Raw genomic sequence first — 23,690 nt, 5'->3', positions numbered from 1 at the left:
TGTAGCATGATGGCAGTTGTGTGAGAGAAGAAAAAGGAGATGAATGCAGGAGATCTTGCAAAGATAGAAATAATAAGACTTGACAATAGATTGGATATTGAAGGTGAGAGTAAATGAGGAATCAAGGATGACACCAAAATGACTGAGAGAGTCCTGGTATCCCTCGGCAGTAACAGGGAAGTTTGCAAAAGGGGAGAATTTTTTTTGAAAGATAATGAGCTTCTTTTTTTGATGGGTTGATTTTCGTATTCATTTAAAGGTGTCTAAAAGGCAGTTGATAATGCAATACTAGACCTCAGGAGAGAGATTAGGGCTGGATATATAGATCTTGGAATCATCTGAGTAGAGTTGATAATTGAACTTATGGGAGTTAATGAGATAACCAACTGAGATAATATGAAGTAAGTATCCTTAGTTTGAAAGTTCATGTATAGATTTTAGGGATACTGTGAACTAGGCTGGGAAAAAAGTCATTTATTTTCATTAACTTCTAACTATAATTGAGTGTTTCCTATGATTATATAAAAATATTATTCAGACAAGGGATCCATAGATTTTATCCAAATGTCAAAGGAATCCATAATCCAAAAAGATTAAGAAAATCTCTGCTGTGGAGAAAAATAAAACCAGATAATATAGTATAAGTTAAAAAAAATTAGATACACCATTGTTGTTTTTTTTCTTCCTCTTAAAAAAAAGGCATACAGGATTAAGTAATTTGCCCAGGGTCACAGCTAGTAGTTGACTGAAGTTGGATTTGAATTTAGGCCTTCCTGACTCCAAGCCCAGCACTCTATCCACTGTACCACGTAGATGCCCCTAGACCCAAAGTTCTTAAAAGAAATAGCATCGAGCCTGAAACCTGGTTGCTCCAGTTTATGGATAGGTACAGGGAATAAACCTTTGATTTCACTGATATAAGGAACTCCCACATGAGGGAACTCCTGCTAATACATATTGGCATCTTTTTGTACCATGTTAATTCAGTGAACACATATAGTGTTCAAGTGATGTAATCTTGGTTTTCTAGTGCTCTGAGAGTTTAAGTGATTTACTGAGGACTTCCTGGTTTTAAGTCTGGCTCTTTATCCACCTATCTCTCAGTACCTCTCATGATATAGTTTAATAAAATTAGGAAAAAAAAATTCCAATAGCATATGGATCCTTATTCTTCTTTTGTATTCTTTTCTTCCTCTAACCTCCCATCCTTCTGAACACCTAGCAAAATATTATAGGAATTTAATAAACATTGATTGATTAATTATCATTTTCTTAAACAAATTATTCCTTATGTAGATGATACAAGTTATCTGTAGGAATTAAACATGCATGGTTTTTGAGAGAATGGAATCAATCAACAAATATTTGTTAATATATCTACTATGTGTTAGGCACTGTAGAATGTGGAAGAAGAATAGTTATTCCAGAGACTACCATTTGGATCATGCCTGAATTTTCTGATTCTCATTTGTGCTTTCAATAAGATTCTCCTCTAGCTTTCCATAAATTCCATTTGTGATTATAGATAAATTAAGAGACTATTCAACTCACCTCATTTGCCATCATTCTTTTTTCTCTTCATATGCCACCCATGTTTTTGTTTTCAACTCCATCCTAATATGGGAAGAATCAAACACATTTTAAGCAGACTTTTTAATGCAAAAATATCCCCAGTGGAGCAAAGGGCAAGAATTTAAATTATGTGAGATGATGAATATTTTTTAGATAATTCAGTCATTTGGTAAAACTGGCTTGTCAAGCAACTCCTCATTTGCAATTAGATGCGAAGAGCTTTTTGTATTCAAAAGTGTTTTCGAATAGTCTCCTAATGGATAAGAAACATATTAAAAATGGAAAATGATTGGCTCCCAATTGACAATGCAAATGAGACTGGAAAGGTGAACCTTGTCAAGTTTTCTACCTTTGTGGACCTCGGTGCTCTGACAGTCATCCAAGTTTTAGTTCAATTAACTTCAACAAACATGTTATATGCTACTCTGTACAATGTACTGTACTTTGTGCTTGGAAGGATAGAAAGAAGAATAACATAGTCTATACTCTTAAAGTCCTGCAGGTGAGAAAAAATATAAGCAAATAAATTTCATGGGATGTACATTTAGGAGGTACTTTGGGTACAAAGTACAAAGGAGATTTAAAGGAGAGAGAGAATAATTTTGGCTAGGGAATCAGAGGACTCTTGTGAAGGAGCTGATGTTTTAGGGATCCTCTGATATGCAGGAATTGAGAGCTGTGCATATGTGTACACATTATGTATGTGTGTGTGCATGTGTGTATGTATGTACGTGTTGTGATTTTTAAGCTCAAGGAAAGATGGAGACTAAAGAATTCATCTTGGTGAATCATAGATAGTCATAGATTCCCATAGATTCTAAAGGCATATCTCTACCATTCTGAGTTTTATTGCTAGGGATATGTCTATCATCTTGGACAGGGTGGTTGCTTAATTAGCTCTCCATACTCAAAGCTTTGGTTATTATCTGCATGTCTGATTCAAGAAACTAAAATTGGTGCACAATGGCTGAATGGAGGTAAATATACTGTCAGAAGACTGGAAAGGTAGGAAGGGGCCAGGTGTGAAGAGCTTTAATGCCCAACATCTAATGAAGTTATATTTGATCTTGGCAACACTCAGGAGCTACCAGAGATCATTTAGCAGAGGGGTGACGTAATGAGACCTTCACTTTGGAAAAATCACAGCTTGGTAGAGAATGGACTAGACTTTAGCACAGTTCCTGGTGCATAGCAAGTGTTCCATAAATGTTTTGGGGAAAGAAATGGCAAACTACTTTGGGATCTTTGGCAAGAAAACCCCAAATGGGTCACAAATAGTCAGACGCCAAGACTGAACAAAAATAACAATAGCATAATAAATGTTTATTGATTGATTGGGTTAGGGTGGTTGAGAGACTTGAGGCAGGAGCCTGAAAGAAAGCAATCAGAGTAGTCTAGAGAAGAAATGGTAGAAGATGGACTTGGAGTCATGAAGTAATGGTTTAAAATCCTAACCTCAGACTTGCTAGCTATGTGACCATGGGCAATAATAATCCCCCCAAATTTAGCTAGTTATCAAGCTCAAATGATGTAATGTGCATAGTGCTTTGCAAATAGCAAAGTGCAGATATTTTTATTACTACTTTAGTTTACATGAAAACAATTTACAAAGGGATAATTATTTACTTTGCAAAATGCTTCATCAAATGATTTCTTTAACATGGTTATGTCCCCCAGCATTTAATTGTTGCTTTTCACTCATTTTAGTCATGTCTGACTTTTTATTGAGCCCCATTTTGAGGTTTTCTTGGCAAAGATACTGGAGTGGTTTGCATTTCCTTTTCCAACTCATTTTACAGATGAAGAAACTGAGGCAGAGTTAAGTGACTTGGCTAGGGTCACATAGCTAATAAGTATCTGAGACCAGATATGAACCTAAGGAAGATGAGTTTTCCTGGCCCTCGGTATGGCACAGTACCAGCTGCCCAGCAATTTAATGTGTTTCAATTTACGAGCATTTAATTTATACAAAACTTTCATGAACTTGTCTCTTGTTTGAGGTAAGTATGCAAAACAGTCTATGTAACAATCATGGCCATATAATAAGAATTCAGTGGACTGACAGAGTGAAGTTAAGAGACTGGTTGCTAGTGAACTATACCTAAAAGCTTCCCAAGAATATATGACAATGTTGTTTTTTCTCAAACTCAAAATGGTTCTAGCTGAGACGATGGGCTACAATTTAAGAAAATGCTGTGGGCAAGTCTATACTTTCCCATATGATATATACTATTTCCAGGTGAAAACTAAGTGTTTCTTCCAATAGCAGCTTTACAATGATAGAAATATAGAATCGGGGAATTTAAGGGGTTATTTTAGTTTTCAACGAGGGTTGGTTTTAAAATGATTCAGGATGACTATTTGGACAGTTTTCTCTTCTTAAAGAATTCATGGTACAGGATGTCACATATTCCTATAACAACCCTTCCTTGACCATTACCTAAATCTTTCTTGTTGCAATTTGAAAATACTAACCTTTTGTGAGTGAATCACTCATTCCTGGTAGATGGTCCATCAAAACATGGCCAAGAAAAAGGAAAAAATTCCTAGGCTGTACATATTTATTCAGCTTTCTCTCTCTCATTTCATCTGCACCCTTATTGAATCATGATTTTTCATCCCTCTGAGTCTAGTTTATTTCATTTTGGTTTTAAAATTTGGTAGTTTATTTTTTTAGTTTAATTTTATTTTTTCAATTACCAAAAAATACTTTCACAACATGGAGGAAAAAAAGACAAAACCTTTCTAAAAACATGCATAGTCAAACAAAATCAATCAAAAAATGTTAAGACTTAAAGGACCTTTAGATATAATCTGGTCTAATAAAATATTCGATTTATAGATTTGGAAATGGAGACTTAGAGATTTGCCCAGGTCATTCTGCTAGAATTCAACCCAGGCCATATAAGTCGATCTAAAATGAAAGCACACTGCTTTTATTAATAGAAAACTTGTTTTAAAATTTCTACTTTCATAGGTTTTTAATTGTATATAAGGCAATGATTCCCAAAGTGGGCGCCACCTCCCCCTGGTGGGTGCTGCAGCGATCCAGGGAGGTGGTGATGGCCACAGGTGCATTTATCTTTCCTATTAATTGCTATTAAAATTAAAAAGTAATTAATTTACAGGGGGCTAAGTACTATTTTTTCTGGAAAGGAGGTGGTAGGCCAAAACAGTTTGGGAACCACTGATATAAGGTATAAAAAGGCAGACAACCTAGCATAATGGCTAGAAGGCCAGTCTTGGAGTTAGGAAGATCTAGAGTTCAAACCCTGCCTATAACATTGCAGTTAAGCATTCCTGTATTATGCCTTTCAATACTATAACTTGGGCTGTCATGGTAATGGAGGCACATTTGTTCAATTAATGAGCAAATAATGCCTAGATCTGAAGCCTATAATGGCCCTATAGTTATGCTGGATTTAAAAATTTAATAAGTGAAAAACAAAAGAGAAGAAAAATCTATAATATTTGTTAACTAGATTTTATTGAAGTGTTTTTGGTTCTGAGAAAGAGGGGGAAAGAGGAGAGGTGCTTTACATTGTCCTAAAGAAGGATGAATCATCTCTCAGACAACATTTGTATTATTTATTTTCTTATAGTCCCACCATTGTATCTCTTCTTTCATAGGCAACGGTCCAATAATGAAGGAATCTCTACTCCATTATTTTCATGGTATAGGTCCAAAATTGGAGCTAGTTTTGAATAAATCTTAAATCCTCATGCAAAAAGCTTGCATGGAGAAGAGGAAACATAGAGGAGAGGAATCTTAAAATAGCCAAGAAAAATGTAATATGTAAGAAGAATACAAAGTTACTTTATTGGAAATATGGAAACCATCTTGATTGTTTGAAAATGTCATTTTGCATTTGTAGGTGCCTCAGTCACCTACTCTGTGGTACCTTATTGAGTATCTAACATAATGAATAGCTAGAGATACTGGCTTTGGTGCCACATATGATTGGGGAAAATGTGTGTCCTTGAGCACATTTGCAGTTGAAACCTTACATATGTAAAACTGATGCAAATGCAAAACCTTACAGAGGAGTCAAACCCATGCTCCTGGTTAAAGCTGAGCTTCTTTTTTTTTAAACCCTTCCTTTCTGTCTTTGTGACAACTCTAAGAGAGGAGGACAAGGGCTAGGCAAACAGGGTTAAGTGACTTGCTTAGGGTCACACATATAGGAAGTGTTTAAGGCCACATTTTAACTCAGGTCCTCCTGACTCCAGGCTTGGTATCTTATCCATTGTGGCACCTAGCTGCCCAAAGTTGAAACTTCTTAAAATATAATTGGAAAATATTTAACAAAATAAATAAGAATACAATAGAACATACTGTCAATATATAGTTTTCTAAGTCAACATGTAGCCTATGGTGATCTTCATATGTGGGTTAGTGCCCCCACCCTATTTTATTTTGGTACCAGTGTTCTAAGAGGCAATACCAATATGCAGTCATTGGATTTCACTATAATGGAAGTTATAGCATTTATTTAACCCCAATTCATCTAAACTTACACCATCAAAGAGAGGCAGAATGTCATGTGATTAATGTCTAAATTCAGGACCATGGACACAGACAGACCACATAATTTAAATAAATTATTTGTTTTTCCCAGAATTATTTATTGACTCTACATGTGATTCCAATTCATCAGGGAACAAAGTACATCCAGTCTTCCCATCTCTTAGTCTGTAGAACTCATTTAAAAGAAATTGTGATACAAGATAAAATACTACATGGAGTATATAGAATGCCTATTAATAAAAGGCATGTTCAATAAGGGGAGGGGTTTCTAATTTAAATTTCTGAAATATGAGAACATGCCATAATTATTTTGCTGTATGTTCAAGTTCACACTCTACTATAATTTTATACCATAACTATAATCCCTATCTCAGAGTGTCCCTAAAATAATAATAATATAATAGATTATTATTATTATTTGACTTAATTCTAGAACTTATACACATGAATGATCATCTTTAAAAGGGGTCCTATTTGGAGGCCACATAGTCCTTCAATAATGTTCTAAATATCTTTTGGATGTGATTGCAGAGCCTTTGGAATATTCTTTGGAACGCTCTTGTAAATCTTTTTCTTTGAGGGTAGACTTGATTCATTCTGCATCATTTCATAAAAGTCTTCTTCCTAGATTTTTTTTCTGAATTCATAATATTTATTGTTTCCTATAGGACAATATCCCCAAATTATTTAGAATAATGCTGGATAAATAAGGTGGGTGATCAAGCAGGTCAGTACCCAAAAGTGGGATGTGATTCTGAAATAACAATAATTTTTTGGAATAGCATAGTTGGTTAAACACTTTTGAAGGCAAGTGTAAAGGAGAGCTATTGAAAATATTTTCAGGAATGGCAGTATCCTTAGCATATAATTATTTCAAAGGCTTACATTCAGATAAGAGGCAGTATGCTATAGCAGAAAGTATACTGGAATATATACCTAAATAGTCATAGCTACACTTTTTGTGGCAGCAAAACAAAGCAAATTGGAGGAGTATATCTGGAAAGGGTTATGATTTAAAAATGCATTTCTTACCAAATTAAATTCAAGCTCTTTACCCAGGCATATAAGCATTGTCATCTCCATTCAACAGATGAGGAAATAAACACAAAGAAGTGACTTGTCCTGGGTCATAAAGCTAGTAAATGGAAGAGCCATTATTCAAACCAAAGCCTTTATATATCAAGTGCAATTTTCTTTAATGCAATATGTTAGGTTTATTTGTTAAATAATTACAAGTAAATTAATTTAATTTTATAGTTAATCTTCAAATGTGTGCACAAAACAAGATATAATACATGTTAATAACATAATAGGATGGAATCTTAATAAAGCATATTAATATTAGTGTATATCTCAAGAGATGTGAATATGAAGTTTGGGCTATTAAATAGATGTTGAGGTTATTTGTTTTATAGTCCCAGATATCTAAGATTATGGAATTTGCTCCCAGTGAGAACACTGAATGAATGCTCCTCAGACTGAGGGCACTCATGGCACAAAAAGGAGACCTATGAATAATGGTTTTATCTTTTTAATGATGACCCAGTCTCCTCTGGTGGATATTTTCAAAGGACTAGCCCTACTTGGTATGGATAAACACTCTAGTGAGACTTAAAAAATCAACTGCATCACCTAATTTGTATGTCCAGAAACATGTACTTAAATATAATCTAATAAAAAGGAGCAGAAATGTACCAGAAAACATATTCACTTGAAATAAGCTTTGTTTTCATGGAAAAAAAAATTTTATAAGGATAAAACTAAAGGTGTTTTGTCCAAGACTTATCTCTCAGGATTTGCCAGTCATGATTTGATTTATTATTTTAAGCTTCACTTGGAGCATCTTTTTTGTTTTATTTGGCTAAAAAGGGGAAATGACAATGTTTTTACTTGAACTAGATTCCCTTTGGATGTTTTATATCAACAAAAAGGATGCATGTCACCATGAACAGTCTTTGCTTATAGCCTCCTCATTCATTCCCCAACCTGTGATGATCTTGCTTCATTTCTCATGGCCTCACTGAATTTTTTTCTCAAAGATCATCATTAAGTAAACTAATACATCTAATTGCCATTTTCTGGTCTTCATTCTCTGTGAACTCTCTGTATCATTTTTTCATTGATAACCACCTTCCCTTTTATACTCTCTCCATTTCTGTTCTGGTTTTCCTCTCTGATTACAGCTCTATTTCTTACAATGACTCTTTCTACTCCATTAATGAGCTGGTCTCATCCTTCTCTTTTCTGTCTTCATTCTAACCCTTGGGGACTTTACCTACTCTCATGGTTTCAAATAAAATTTCTGCCCAGATACTCTGGTAGAAGTACACTCTTTTTTTTTTAAACCCTTGTACTTTGGTGTATTGTCTCATAGGTGGAAGATTGGTAAGGATGGGCAATGGGGGTCAAGTGACTTGCCCAGGGTCACACAGCTGGGAAGTGGCTGAGGCCGGGTTTGAACCTAGGACCTCCTGTCTCTAGGCCTGGCTCTCACTCCACTGAGCTACCCAGCTGACCCCTAGAAGTACACTCTTAAAAAAAAACCCTTAACTTCTTTCTTAGAATCAGTACTGTGTATTGGTTCCAAGGCAGAAGAGCAGTAAGGGCTAGGCAATAAGGGTTTAGGGACTTGCACAGGGTCACACAGCTAGGAAGTATCTGAGATAATATTTGAACCCAGGACTTCCCTTCTCTAGGCCTGGTTCTCAATTCACCGAATCACCTGAATAGATACTTTTTAAAGTCAGGAACTATTTCACTGTTTCACTATTTCAACAGTGAAATGTCTGACAGATGATAGGCACTTGTTGATAGGTTGGTCTCTAGATCTACTCTCTCTCTTGAACTCTAGAGGATGTCTATGGGGCTTCTCAATATGGAGGTTCATGAAGGCAGTGCCTCAAATGCTAATGTTCAAGCCTGAATTTATCATAGTTTCTCCCAAGTCATCACAAGAGAAAAAAAAATCACAAGTAGGAGCTTATTTGTGAGAAACTGTAATTGCTCAAGACATCAAAATAGATTTTGACTATACCTTTCACTTACCCTGCCATATCCAATCAGCCACTATTATTATTTTTTACCGTCTATATCTAGTAGCCACTCGCATCTATCTTCACATTTTCCATTTCCACACTTGTTCAGATCCTCATCATTTCTCATCCAGATTATAGCAAAACTCTCCTAACTTTTTTCTTATTTTTCTAGGATTTCCATTCGTTTACATACCACTTCAAGAGTACTATCTCTGTTAGGTGACTCTTTAATGAACTATCTCAAACATGTGACTATACTGTTGAAAATTATTTAATAGTTCCTAATTTCCTATCTAATAAAATATAAACTCATTAGTCTGGTATTCAAAGACTTTCACATGTCCTCCTTCTTTTTCTTCCTCTATTAGTATCTTCTCTCTGAGTTACTTCCACTGTTTATCTCCTGTATGAACATAGTTTGAATATTCTTTCCCTCATTAGAAAATGAGCTCCTTGAGGGCAGGGATAACGTTTTTTGCCTCTCTTTTTATCTTCGGTGCTTGGAGCATAATAAGTTTGCAATAAATGCTTGTCGATCAATTGACAATTTACCTTCAACCTACTTTTATAGTCATTTTGTTCAAAATATTATTACATACTTTGTATTCTATTCAAATTGTTATTTTCTCTCTCTTGAGCCAGCCCTATGATTTCCCAGCATTTGTTCACATTGTGTTTTATATCTGAAATGTCCTTTCCTTTATATTTGCCTGTTAAAATCATAGCCATCTTTCAGAATTTGAATGCTACCAACAGGAAGATTCCCTTTAATCCTTAGGGATCTGAAAGATCTCTTCTTTCCCTAAACTCTTACAACATTTTATCTATAGCTATCTGATGCTCATGTCACTTATTGAATGACTCCTACTGGACTCTCTGCCCTTGGAGGACAGGATCTATGTCTCAGTCATCTTTGTTATACTGAGCACTTAGCCCATTATTTCACATGTCATTAACACGATGAATATTGAATGAATGAATGAAGTTATTTTTTTCCAACATCTGACACAAACTTTCTGTGATTGTTTATGATTGCTTGGCATATGGCATTAGCTAAGTTTTGGGTGCATATTGAAAATTATGAATATTTTCAAGTTATTTTAGTAGACTTGATTTCTATATTTGTTATATATTTAAAATAGTTCTTTTAGAGAAATTGGCCTCAGGTCTTATGTATAGTAAATAACTAATTGCAAAAGCAGCATTTGAATAAAGGAAAAAAGGAAAAAATGGTCTTATTTTACCTTATTTGGTTCTCATCTGAGATCTGCTACGAACAAGATATGTGACCTTGGACAGGACCTCAATGTTCCTCATCAGTAAAACAAGGGATTTGAAACATGACTTTCAAAGTTCTTTTTAATTTTAAGATCCTGTGGATTTTAGTAGTTCTATTTGGATTAATGGTGGAGTATATGGAATTAAAGCAATGTCAATGTCACAGAACAAGGAGAGATCATGACTAGCTCACTGAATCATAAATGAATTCTTAGATAGAAAGGATGGCTGAAATAAATCATGCTCTTACTGACATCTTGCATCCTAGCATGTTTCTCTGAAATCATTCTTGATTTTCCTGGCTTTAGACCAATGCTGTGAATTTTGTATTTACTTGGTATCATGGATTCACTTGGTATGGTATTATAACCATGGTAAGTAAGGCAGGGCAGAGGAGGGATAGCTACTGCTGCCAATATTCCTAATGGGTACATCAGCTTCTTATCCATTCTGAGGTTAGCTTCAGTCAGTATGTCGAGGGAGGGAGTGTGCTGGCTTTTGGGTTGATGTTGGGTTGATGTTCCCCATACTGGACTTTATATTGATGTTACAGAGGTGCTAGAGAGAGAAAATGGGCCAAATGAGATTTCTTCATGGCAGACCACTAAAGCTCTAGGGCTTTGGGTGACCTAGACAAATTTTTTTTACAGAAATTTTAAAATTGTCATGCAAAACACACTTTCATATTGGCCAATGGTAAGAGCAAACTCATACATAAAAATTCCAAAATGAAATCATAAATACATTAATGTGAAAGATGACTCCAACATTTCTTTCTCTGGAGATAGCCTTTCCTATCATAAGTCTTTCAGGATTGTCCCAGATCATTGCATTGCTGAGAGTAAGCAAGTTTTCACAGATAATCATCATCCAATATTGTTGTTACTGTGTACAATGTTCTCCCAGTTCTGCTTATTTCACTCTTCAGTTCCTGTAAATCTTTCCAGCTTTTTCTGAAATCATCTTGCTTACCACTTCTTACAGCACAATAGTAGTCCATTACCAGCAAACATGTACTACAATTTGTTCAGTCATTCTCTAGTTGATGGATATTCCCTCATTTTCCACTTTTTTTTCCACCACAAAAAGGGCAGCTATACTTTTTTGTACAAATAAGTCCTTCCCCCCTTTTTCTTTTTACTATTTCTTTGGGATAGTAGAACTACCAGATCAAAGGGTATGCATAGTTTTATAGCCCTTTGAGCATAGTTCCAAATTAAGCAATTTTTCATATGTGCTTGGGTATGTATATCTCCCTGAAAATATTACAAAGTGAACTGTTTTGCAAACTTCCTAAGATCTTAGGCACAGGGCTAAGAAATGATGACCATTTCACATGGGCAGTGCCATTTACATCTTTGACAACATATCCTAGGTCAGATCCTTTTCTATCTTTTTGGGTGAATTTGTGTGAAGGTTGTAGTAATCTGATATATATCTACTCTTTTCTTTTGGATCATGTTTTGGAATGCCCCCTAGATGGGTTCTTTCCCTTAGTTCCTAATTGGGTCGTAATCACTGTCATTCTTTGACATCATCCCCTCCTAACACCCCAAAGGCATGAAGGTTTATCATGAACAAGTGTTGGCATATCAAGTTCCCAACAATCTTTCCCAACTTCCAGGACTCTGTTTGTGTACTAATTCTTATGAATTAAGTTATCAGGTGTGGAGAGTGGGCAGCTTCAAACTTGAAAGGATAAGTGATAAGAGATGGAGAGAAATTCATAGATTGTCTTTAAGAGGAAAAGAGGAGAATTTAGATACAAACCCTGGGAGAAGATTCTGGAAGGAGAGGAGGAGGATTTTGGGAATTGACTGTTTGTAACTGGCACTCCTGATTTAGCCTTCCACTAAGCTGGAAGGAGAATTTTTGCTCTGGCATTTCCCTTGGAAGAACTAATCTCATAGAAAGATTAGGGATTCCTGGGTTAGAGAATTGCCTTGGAGTAGACTGCCTTTTCCCTGGAGTATAGAGATCAACTTGTCTAAGATCAACTGGTCAGAGATCAATTTAGCTAAGGTAATCCCAAGGGTTTTGTCATCTGGGACTCTGGGTTACCTAGGAAGCCAACCCCAGGCTTCAGAGGGGATTCAGGCTAACAGTGAGTCCTATCTCCTCTGCCTTCTTAAAGACAATCTGGGTAGTTAGGTTAGCAGATAGTCAGATAACATTTGGGGTTTTTGTCAGATAACATTTGGGGTTTTAGATAAGAGCAGGGAGTGGATAGGCAGGATCTACAGAAGAAAGAAAGAAAGAGTGACCTCTTGTGAGGTGTAAAGAAGTTGGATTGAGTCTAGATTTGTAGTGTTAGAACTCTCTCTATGCTTTTCCCTTATTCCAATTATCAAAATAAACTTGGTTTCTAAAGCCTAAGGGTTTTTTGCTTTACTGGTCCTGGGGAGGTCCCTAGGTGGATGTTTCTGATCTCCCATCTAGGCCTTTCCCAAACAATCTACTTTCATTTTGGAGTAGCCATCTCGTTCAGACTTATGCCAGTGGGTGTGTTATCATACCAATTCTTGTTGTGGCTGAGTAGCTCTTTTTTTTCAAGCCACATGGTAGTGGAGGGCAAAGGCTATCTCACAAACATTGGGAGTGGAGCATGGTGGCAATGACTGCCCCAGCATGCCATTGAATATTGGCTCATTTGCCTTCTTTTGCCTGTTTTATGTGGGTTTTGAATTGAAGTAACAGAGCAATAATATTTGTTTTCCAAGGTTATTTATATCTATATATATATATACATACATATATATATATCTTTCTGACTTGGAATCTGCAATTTTATATATAGAATTCATGTACATATATATACATATATGTATTTGTGACTTAGAATTCACAATGAAAAGTTGTCAACAACCTAGTAATACTTTACAATGCCTAGTAAAAACTTTGTTTTTCTATATTCCCAAAGAAATTTGACCATTTTGAATGAATTGCCTAGTCGGTACAGTTACAATACAGTATAGTATATTTGCTAAAAACTTTTTTTTTCATCCATTGATTGGTCTTTGGTTGTACTGATCAGTTAACCTAGACAAAATAGTTACACAGCTTTGAACATTCAGACATATTTAGTGTCAGAGAAAGGGAGTAATTCTGTGTTAATGTGACACATGGATTGGCATTAAAACTTTATTAACTATTAAGCATAGTGGTTGTGGTAGTCTTTACAGTATCATCTTATTGAACAATTCCCATGGGCACTGTGAGAAAGATGCCTCTTATCTGTCAACGTTTTTATTGTTCATCTGTTTTTCAGTTGTGTTCCACTCTTCATGGTTCCACTTGGGGTTTTCTTGGCAAAGATACTGAAGTGATTTGTTTATTTCCTTCTACAGCTCATTTTACAGATGATGTAACTGAAGCAAACAGGTTAAGTGACTTGCCTAGGGTCATGCAGCTAATAAATGTGTGAGGCCACGTTTGAACTCAGGAGTAGTAGTTTTTTTGGATTCCAGGTCGAGTACTGTATCCACTGCACCACTTACCTGACAGCTGACAAAGTTTGCCTTCAATCAAATTTTAAAATATAAGTAGGCTAAAAGGTTTAAAAGTAGTCTCAAATTAATGTCCAAAGAAAATAATATGGAATTTTTTGAATTTTCAGAGTTGAGAGGAATTTGAGGTCACTGGGAAATATTATATTTGAGTGGAAAACATTAACAGAAATCAGTAGAAAGTAAATTCCTTGGGGGGGGGCAGATACAGTTTCATTATTGTCCAAGACCTAGCTTCAAGTCTTGCCTCTGATACTTAATAGCTCTGTGAACCTGAAGCACTCAATGCTCCAAGCATCTTGTGATTCTGTGAAATTACATCAACTTGACTATCTGAATGGGAGGGTATAATTTCCAAAGTGGAAGTTACTTACACTGATCAAATCATAGGTCTGACCATGAAAAAAAATCCCATCTGGACTTTGTATTTTCTTATATGTGTTCATATTATTTCTCTCAGTAGAATATAAGCTTTTCAAGGGCAGGGACTGCTGTATTTTAGTTGCAGCTTTTGTATCCTTGGAGCATAGAATAATGTGCAGGATATAGCAGTCCCTGAATAAATTCTAGATTGCTTGTGCTTGACTAACTGGAGTGGAATGACATATTTATCATGAGAGTGAGGAAGGTTGTGAAGAGGAGAGACCTGGGCAAAGTAAAGGGATAGTGAGAATGAGTTCTGAATTCTTCTTACCTTTGCCTGAACTTACTATTCTCCTTATCAGAGATTTAGGGTGGGAAAGAAGAGAAGATTTGTTATAGTTAAAGAAACAGAGAAATAAGGAAAGGGAGAGAAGGGGTAAAAGTTGCCTATCTGAACCAATTCCCCATAAAGCCTATAACTAAAGCAGTTTCACCCTCAGGGCTAGCCTTTTGTATCCTATGATAAAGGGCAAAAAGTAGGTTCTCCTGTTCCCTGCTCAACTATCACCAATTGCCCCCCAACAAATTCTTCAATACTTCTGGGAGGTGAGAGTCTCCCCACCCCAACAACTGATGCTAACTGTAGCAACTTAAAAGACTTTGAGAATTGATTTAGCAGAAGAATCTGTTACCCAGCAGCCAGTGGTGACAAGCTCTGAAAAGGCTGGTTCTGAGACCACAGGTATTTAGCCCATCCCATTGGGAGTTGAACAACCGTTACCAAGGTGAGCATGGAAACAATAAAAACACTTGTACTTTGTTGGCATGCTACTGGAGAATCCAGGGCCATCTCTGCACCATGATGAAGCATTGGAATGGGGGTTTAGTGCAGGTGTGTGTGTGTGTGTGTGTGTGTGTGTGTGTGTGTGTGTGTGTGTGTGTGTGTACTGCTTAGAATTCCTTGAATAGGCAAAAAAGCCAATCTTCTTCAATTAGGCATAAAGAAATGAAAATGCGAAGACCCAGAGAATGAACACACTGGGGCGAATATGTTTCAGTCAAGAGGTAAATGATAATTGTAGATTGATTCTTGTTTTAATAGGAGAGTTGGTTAGAGAACAGTAAAGCCCTGGATGTGTGAACTAGAGGGGGAAGGATGACATGAAGGCACAAAGGGAAAACAAATGGCGACAATGTCAACCTTCAAAATTTTTCTTGGGTCTTTTTCTATGCCACCTAACAGGAACTGTATGCACTTGGAATACCCATATGCACTGAACTGTATTTATCTGGGGTGATTGTGATCACCTATACATCATCCATCAGTAAGGATTACTTTGACTATATTAATTCCAATAAAATCATATGAAAGCACAGATAGTTTATGTTCCTGGACATTCTGACTTGATTAGTATGCTAGACTTCAGAGACAAATTCATTTTCTTCCTGAAGTTTATAGATTATATTGGAGGGCGATACAATTGTCATTCACACAATAACTTGTCTTTCCCATTGACCCAGTGTAGTCGCACCATGGTAATATGTGTAATTTAATACTTGCTGATGGATTCGGAGGAGCTCTTCCAACATCTTCATTATTCAACAGCAACAGACCCCATTCAGCAACCACTTTGTCATGAAAGTAAGCATTAAAAAAAAGCACTGATGACTTCTGATTGGAAAATCTCTCTGCCTAAGGGAGGCTGATGCTTGAAAGTGAAAAGTCCTACTGCTTTTAGAGGCACCATCACAAGATCAATGGGTAGATTTCCTGGCTCCTGCATTTACTGAAAATTTGTTATTTATTAGAGCAGCAACTGTAGTAGGAAAAGTCTGGGACTTTGAGTGAGGGGATACAGGTCCAAATCACAGCTCTGCTACTAACTTATTTATATAATCTGAGGCATATTCCTTCACTTTTATGAGTCTCAGATTCCTCAACTTTAAAATGACGAAGTTGGATTAGATGACCTCTAACATCACTTTTTGCTCTAAATCTAAGAGCCTTTAATTTTCATATGACCCTTAAACTTAATGGCTATTTATAAAGGAAAGAAACAAGAATTTCTATAGTTCCTGCTATGTGCCAGACACTGAATCAAACACTTTACAAACATTATTTAATGTGATCCTTTTGCCATTATTCCCATTTTCAATTGAGGAAACTGAGGCAGTCAGAGAGTAAACAACTTGCCTGGGTCATACAGTTATGAGTCATGGAGGAGGATTTGAGCTCAGTTCTTCTTAACATTATGCCCAGCATTGTATCCACTGAGTCATGTAGCTTCCTCTTATGAAAACTAACAAAGGATTGAATTCCATTCCATTGGTCTTAATAACAAACACCATAGTAACTAGCTATATGTAATTACCTAGACAAAATATTTTTGTGCAATTTTACTCATCTTTGTCAATTTTTCGGGCACCAAACTAATGTATTAATTAAAATCCTAAAGTACTGGTAGATACTCGGGTTTATTGATTCTACTACAATGCTTCTTGGATCCATTCCCTTTTTTTCTACTCAGAGGGCCGCCACTCTTGTTCAAGCCCTTATAACTTTTCAAGTGAATTTTTGTTGCATATTGCTAATGGATTTTCCTACCTCAACTTTCTTCCCTCTCCAATTCATCTTCCACAAAGCTGCCAAATTGAAGTTCCTAAAGCTCAGGAAATTTCAATGGCTTCTGATTTCCTCCAGAACAAAATACAAACTCCTCTGTTTGATGTTTTAAGCCCTTCATTGTCTGGTACTAACATATTTATAGACCAATTTCACATTATTCTCACTGTTCCACCCAATATAGTCTACATTCCAGCCAGAGTGTCCTCTTTGTTCTCTGTACTCAATACTCCATGTCAAGCCTTCATACCTTCCTACAGGCTCTCCTCTACTTCTGGAATGCTTTCCATCCTCTCTGACCTCCTGGAATTCCTAGAAAGCTCCCTTCAAAGCTCAGTTCAAATGTCATCCTCTTCATAAAGCTTTTCCTGATCTCACCAATTGTTAGGACTTATTTTGACCATAACATCCCTTTCCAGAGACTAGCATGAACTAAAACCTTACTTTTGGAGCTTGAAGGTCTTTATTTGCTATGCATATTCAGTGGTTTTGGGGAGACTGACAGAATTGTGGAGGTGGAGAGACAACCTAAGGAATTTGAGATTGCCCTTTACTCTTCTAATCCTAAATAGTTCTTTCCAAACCCACAAAGAACCAGAAAGAGCTATGTCTAAAAAGCTCCTTATTTTGTCCAATTCAACTCTTTAATGATCTTCACAAAGCTCTTTTTTTAAACCACCAACAAGCATTTATTAAGCACCCACTATGTAGAGAGGCAGTATAGTAAAGGGACAGCAAACTGGCTTTGAAGCTAGAAAGATATGGTTCAAATTCCTCCTCTGATGCATTCTGGTTATATGCCCTTTGGCGGGAGGTGCACAAGTCACTTGACTTTTTCACTGTTCTGGGCAGCTCTCTGAGCTAAATTGAAGAGAAGGCACTGACCTATATTGGTATAGAGAATTTCCTTATCTAGGAGTTCCTTTTGCTAATGAAATCAGAGATTCAGTTCTTGTTCCTATGCAGAAGGTAAGGTCTTTTATCTTTGTATTCCCCACACCTAGTACAATGCTTGGAATATCTTTAGAATTTAACAAGAATTTGTTGAATCAAAATAAATACTCTGCAATGTCTCTGTTTTAGAAGTGGGGAGTTTGAGCCCCTTGGAAATTTTGCCTAATGTCTGGGCATTGTGGAAATTTATCCTACCTTGCCATGGCAAGCTATTCAGTTCTGAAGAGATTCCAGTTCCAAAACAAGCATATCCATTCAGAAATGCTCCCGTAGTGAGATGAGGACACTGAAGTGGATTCTTCCCTCTTCAGTTAGCCCAACAATGCTTCCAGTTGGAACAAAAAGAGGCCAAGAAGCCATCTCCATAGGGACAGCTTTTAGATTTTTTTTAGGCTCAGAAATATTCAGGGTTTCCTTCAAATGATTTGACAGTGAACCATTCTTCACTTACCTATTCTTTTAAGGCATCATAATACAAACTCATTTGCTTTAGTTTGAGTGTAAATGTTTTTGTCTTTTGTTTTGTATGTAGTGAACTCAATGGTTATATTCATATGTAATTGATATTAGATGGATAGTTTATTTTTATTCTTCTGTATGGGCATATAGCAAGGAGCAGAGGACCAAAGGTTGCACTTGAGTTTGAATATGCTTATTAAGCAACTAAGATAAAGAAGTGTCTAATGTGGAGTGAGGCTTGATGTTTATTTGTTCTTGTTATTCATCCTTCATTTTCAAAGAGAACAATGACATTGTAGAATGATATCTTGGCTTGGGTGTGAATTGGATTAAGTAAGACAGAGTTGCACAAAAAATCATCAGCCTCACTCTCTCTTCCAGAGTCACAGAAGTCCAGTAGCAGAACAAAAGTCAAAATGACTGAGGAGAGCCCCATGATACAGTGGATGACAATGGTGTCTTTGATGCCTGATCAAACTTGGTATGATTATCTAGATCAGAGATGGGCAAACTTTTTAAAGAGGGGGCCAAAGGAAAGGAAATGCTCTTCTGTCAGTCTGTTTCTAAGGCAACTCTTTTGAAGTTTCATTGTATTGTATCCTACTCATTGTATTTGTCAGATTAGTAATAATGTCACACAGCCAGATAGAACATTTCAGGGGGCCACATCTGGCCCATGGGCTGTATAGTTTGCCCATCACTGATCTAGATGGCTATGGGTGAGTCTCTTAAGCTCTTTGGAACTCAGTTTTCTTATGTGTATAATGAACACAACACCATGTTAACATCTACCTCACAGGGCTGCTGAGAAGATCAAACAAGGAAATGTAGATAAAGTGCTTTGTAAACTTTAAATTACAGTTAAGAACCAGATGTCTTTATATGACTGAGATAGCCTATGCAAGTGACTTGGAAGAATAACAATTAACTTTTATTAAGCATCTCCCATGAATTTAGTAATGAGTTAGGAGTTGAGGATGTAAATGAGAAGAATGTAGAGCACACTCATTTTTAGTTATGGTTCTAATAGCAACATGCACTATTGAATTGAGGCAAGATTAAAATGATTAATGCTGGGGTTCTTCTCAGAATTAACATTTGACAATACTTTATTGTATCTTTACCCCTTAGTTTTATAGCATGTTTGTTTCAGAATTTATTCCTTTCTTTCTCCCCAGTATGCCATCTCTTAAAACAAAAACTAAGAAAAACTAAAAAGTAGTCAATAAAACTAACCAATACATTACATACATTATTGCACATTCATAGACTCCCATCTCTGCACTGAAGGGGAAAAGGTACATTTTCTCATTTCTTCTCTGTAGCTAGACACAAACCCATCTGTGAATTAGAGGATGGCTACCCCCAAACTTGTGAAGACTTTCTCTGGTAGAATGAGTGGATAAGAACAAGAACAAACAAACATGAAGGTGGCTGAAGCAGGCTATGTGGAGCCCTTGGAGCTTGGTCAGATTCGAAGATGCCAAAGTCATCCACTGGATCCCAGGCCATTGCTAGTCCTCCTGACTTTTCTCCTTCTACTGAATTTGAGTGACTCTGGAATAGTGAGGCTGACAACTTTGGGTCACTCTGCCTTACTTAAACCTAGTTCTCTCACAAGTTAAGACATGACCACACTTTGTCGTTTGGAATGAAGGAATGAATAATAATATCAAATTATTTGTTATAAAAAAGACCTATGAATAATTTGACATATGTGGGACCTTTCTGCCTTTGATACTCTTTGGTTATATGCCTAGCAATGAGCTCCTTGGGTTAAAGGATAGAGAAATTTTCACCACTCCTTGAAAACATGATTCCAAGTTGTTGTCCATAAAGGTTGGACCAATTCATAGCCACATCATCAGTGTATTGAGTCTGTCTTTCTACGGTACCTACAACATTGGCTATTTCTATCTTTTGTTATCTTTTCTAAGTGCTTTTGGCCAGATTAAAAGTCGTTAATGAGCAGAACCATGTAGTGCTTCTCTATAGTTCTTAGAAAGAACTCTTTTAATTGGAACAGGGTGCAGTTTCATGGAAATGAGTGCTGGACCTGGAACTCAAACAACTAAGTTTTGACTTCTGCATCTGTTACTTACTTGGTGACTGGGCAAGTCATTAAACCTCTCTGGGCCTTAATTTTCTCATTTGTAAAATGTGATTCAATCATCTCTGAAGTCTTTCATTTCTGAATCTGTGATTGTGGGGACAAACATTTGGCTGCCTGATTTTTTCCTTCCCCATATTGCTACTGCTTGGTCTGTGGTTTTGATCACATTAAAATTTCTTTGACCAGCTGGGTAAAAACCCAACCTATTATTTACCCATCAATTGTGGAATGTCTAAACAAGTTGTGAATATGACCATGATGGAATACTATTATACTGTAAGAAATGATGAGCAGGTTAATTTTAGAAAAAACATGGAAAGAGAAGCAGCAAGGTGGCTCAATGGATAAAGAACTAGTCTGGGTTCAATCTGACCTCAGATCCTAGTTATATGACCCATACCATTCTGTTTAGGAATCAATACTTAGTCATTGATTTTAAGACAGAAGATAAGGGTTTAAAAAGAAAAAGAAGAAAAACATGGAAAGATCTTCGTGGAATTATGAAGAGTGAAATGAGCAGAACCAAGAGAACATTGTATACAGCAACAGAAATATTGTTTGAAGAATGACTTGTGATTAACCATTGTCAGAAAAAGAACTGATAAACAGAAACAAGCATGACATGGTTTTATATATACATATATATTTTTGTCAAATGATACCTTCACTTGTGTGGGTGGGGAGGGAGAATGGGGGATATTGGGAATTTTAAAAGTAACAAAATAATAAATTAAAAAACCCTCTAACTCAATTTTGGAGGGATATCCTAGGGATCAATTAATGATAATAAAATATGCCTCAAAATAGAACTGATTTTTCTAAGGATGGTCTATATTTTGGAATTTCTGTCTAGGGTGTGGAAAGATATGGAGGTAAGAGAGTAGGAAGCTAGAAATTACAAATAGAATTGTTGGTGAGAATACATTATTCCTTGCAGCTTTAAGTCCTAAAATCAGAAGGCATTAGATCAGTGTCAAGTATTAGTAATGTTTTCTTGTATTTTTAAATATCATCTCAGTGTATGTGATAAGATCAGCAAATTCCTGTGTATAATAGAAATCGTCAAGACATTTAATACCATCACTACTTACTACTCTGCTGTGAATGGCCATTACATTTATGCCCATGGGTATTTAGCATGTTTTTCATGATGGTAAAATCCAATAAAAGATACTGTAAACTACTACTAAAACACTGATTAAAGCAGCATTTGTCTTCCTCCCCACCTCTTCATTTGATGTCTACTATCACCTGGATAGAACATCGGTCAAGACTTGCTAGGTGGTGTTTAATGGATGTTCCCCTGAATATTGATTATAGAGCAATGTATCAAAAGTAAGTCCCAGAATTAACTCTACAGCTTGTTAATATATAACAATCAATAGAAGCACATTAAGAAGAACAGGGATTGGTGTTTCAAAGAGGAAATGGTCATAGTGGAGTTCACAGTGAATCATTTTCAGAAATCAAATTACAGAGATGCATAAACTTTCACATGTATCTTATCATAGGCACACTTTAAATTCTGGACCAGCTTTCCCTACTTCCCAGCATATTCTTGGCCTGCTTCTCCTCTCCACTCCCACATAAGTGCATGCTGGGGAGTACCAAGCAATTTGCACTAAGCAAAACATATTTAGGAAGGCAAATGGGCTGGGAAAATAATAAAGTTTTTCCAGAGCTAAATATACATGGCTTTTGGATCATCCAAAGGTTTGAATTGTGCATGGCACAGCTCGTCGCCCCCCTCTCCACCAGGGATAATTGAAAGCTGAAGATAGAAATGGTTAGCTTACTAAAGCTGGGATGCCTTTATAAGAAGCATAGATTCACTTGGGGAGAATTGAATATCTTTTGTATCCAAGGAGCAAACTGTATTCAGGCCCTCACTCAGCTTTTCCTGGTTTCAGTGCCCTGAAGGGTTAGGGGAAAAAGCTGAGAAAAATACTGGGGAATTTCTCTGAGATACCTCAAACAACTGGGCTATTTGGTTTACAGGAAAAGGAATTCATTATTTTTTAACTGCCACTGCTTTTCTCTCATTTTCATGCCTTTTATTTTCTTCTCATTTCTTTCTAATAGGAAAGAGAGCAGAGGTGGAGGAAAACGGCCCACATCTGAGAATGAGATATCATGCAGTGGGTTCCTGAAGCTCTCAAAAAAATTGTTTTATTGATTTTTTTATGCCACTGTCACTTTCTCAGAACCCTCCTCTGCAGAGAAACTTCACTGGTAACAAAGAAAAAGAGTTAAGTGAAATGAATCCTCACAGTGACCATGTTTGACAGCACCGGCAACATTCTGTACCTGCTGTCCACCACTTCTCAACTAATAGCAAGGAAGTATGTTTCATTACCAATCATTTGAAACCAAGATTGGTTATTGTACTTAACCAGAATTCTGATGTCTTTTATCCTGTCTTTGGTTACTTTATTGCAAAATCCTCTTTATAACTCCAATCTTCTCTGAGAAATAAAATCTATCTTTTCAATAACATTATTCTACTGGTGGTGTATTACTTGAGTCATGGAATTCTGCAGTTTTGGAGAATTAAAAATAGCTATTCCTTAGTGGGGAATGGGTAGGTTCATAGGCTGGAACACAGCTAAAGAAATAAATTTAAAAAAATATTGGACATTTAATAAATGAAGAAATAGTTTTGGGGAGGAATGAGCATCAAGAAGAAATCACATCAGTTGAATGCAACCCACAAATCTATTCTACAGAAATGTGACCACAGTTAATGGCTAGGTCTTGCTCTCTCAAAGGATTTTTTCTTATCAAATGATTCCAGGCTTCCTATGATGTCTTCAAAGACATATTCCAAGTTGTTGATGGTATGGCCCTGGATTAAGCCCCAAAGTATCTATTTTTTTCTGCAATACTCACTCTGATAATATTTATATGGAATGTCCCAATTCATTATTAGACGAGCTATTGCTACATTAAGCATATGGAAGAGAGAAGAACACTTGGGTGCCTTTAGTCATCAGGTGACTTTATGTTAAATGACTTTGACTTTTCAATCATTCATTGCTATTGAAGTGGGATGAGGAAAAGGATGACTGTGGGAAAGCCAGCCTGAGTAGTAAATCACCATTTTCTCTCTCTCTCAAATTGAGAGAGAGAGAGAGAGAGAAAGAGAGAGAGAGAGAGAGAGAGAAAGAGAGAGAGAGAGAGAGAGAGAGAGAGAGAGAGACAGAGACAGAGACAGAGACAGAGAGAGAGACAGAGAGAGAGACACACAGAGAGAGACACA

The sequence above is a fragment of the Gracilinanus agilis genome, chromosome 6, assembly GCF_016433145.1.
Source record: "Gracilinanus agilis isolate LMUSP501 chromosome 6, AgileGrace, whole genome shotgun sequence".
Classification (NCBI taxonomy): Eukaryota; Metazoa; Chordata; class Mammalia; order Didelphimorphia; family Didelphidae; genus Gracilinanus; species Gracilinanus agilis.
This window is presented reverse-complemented; position numbering follows the sequence as displayed.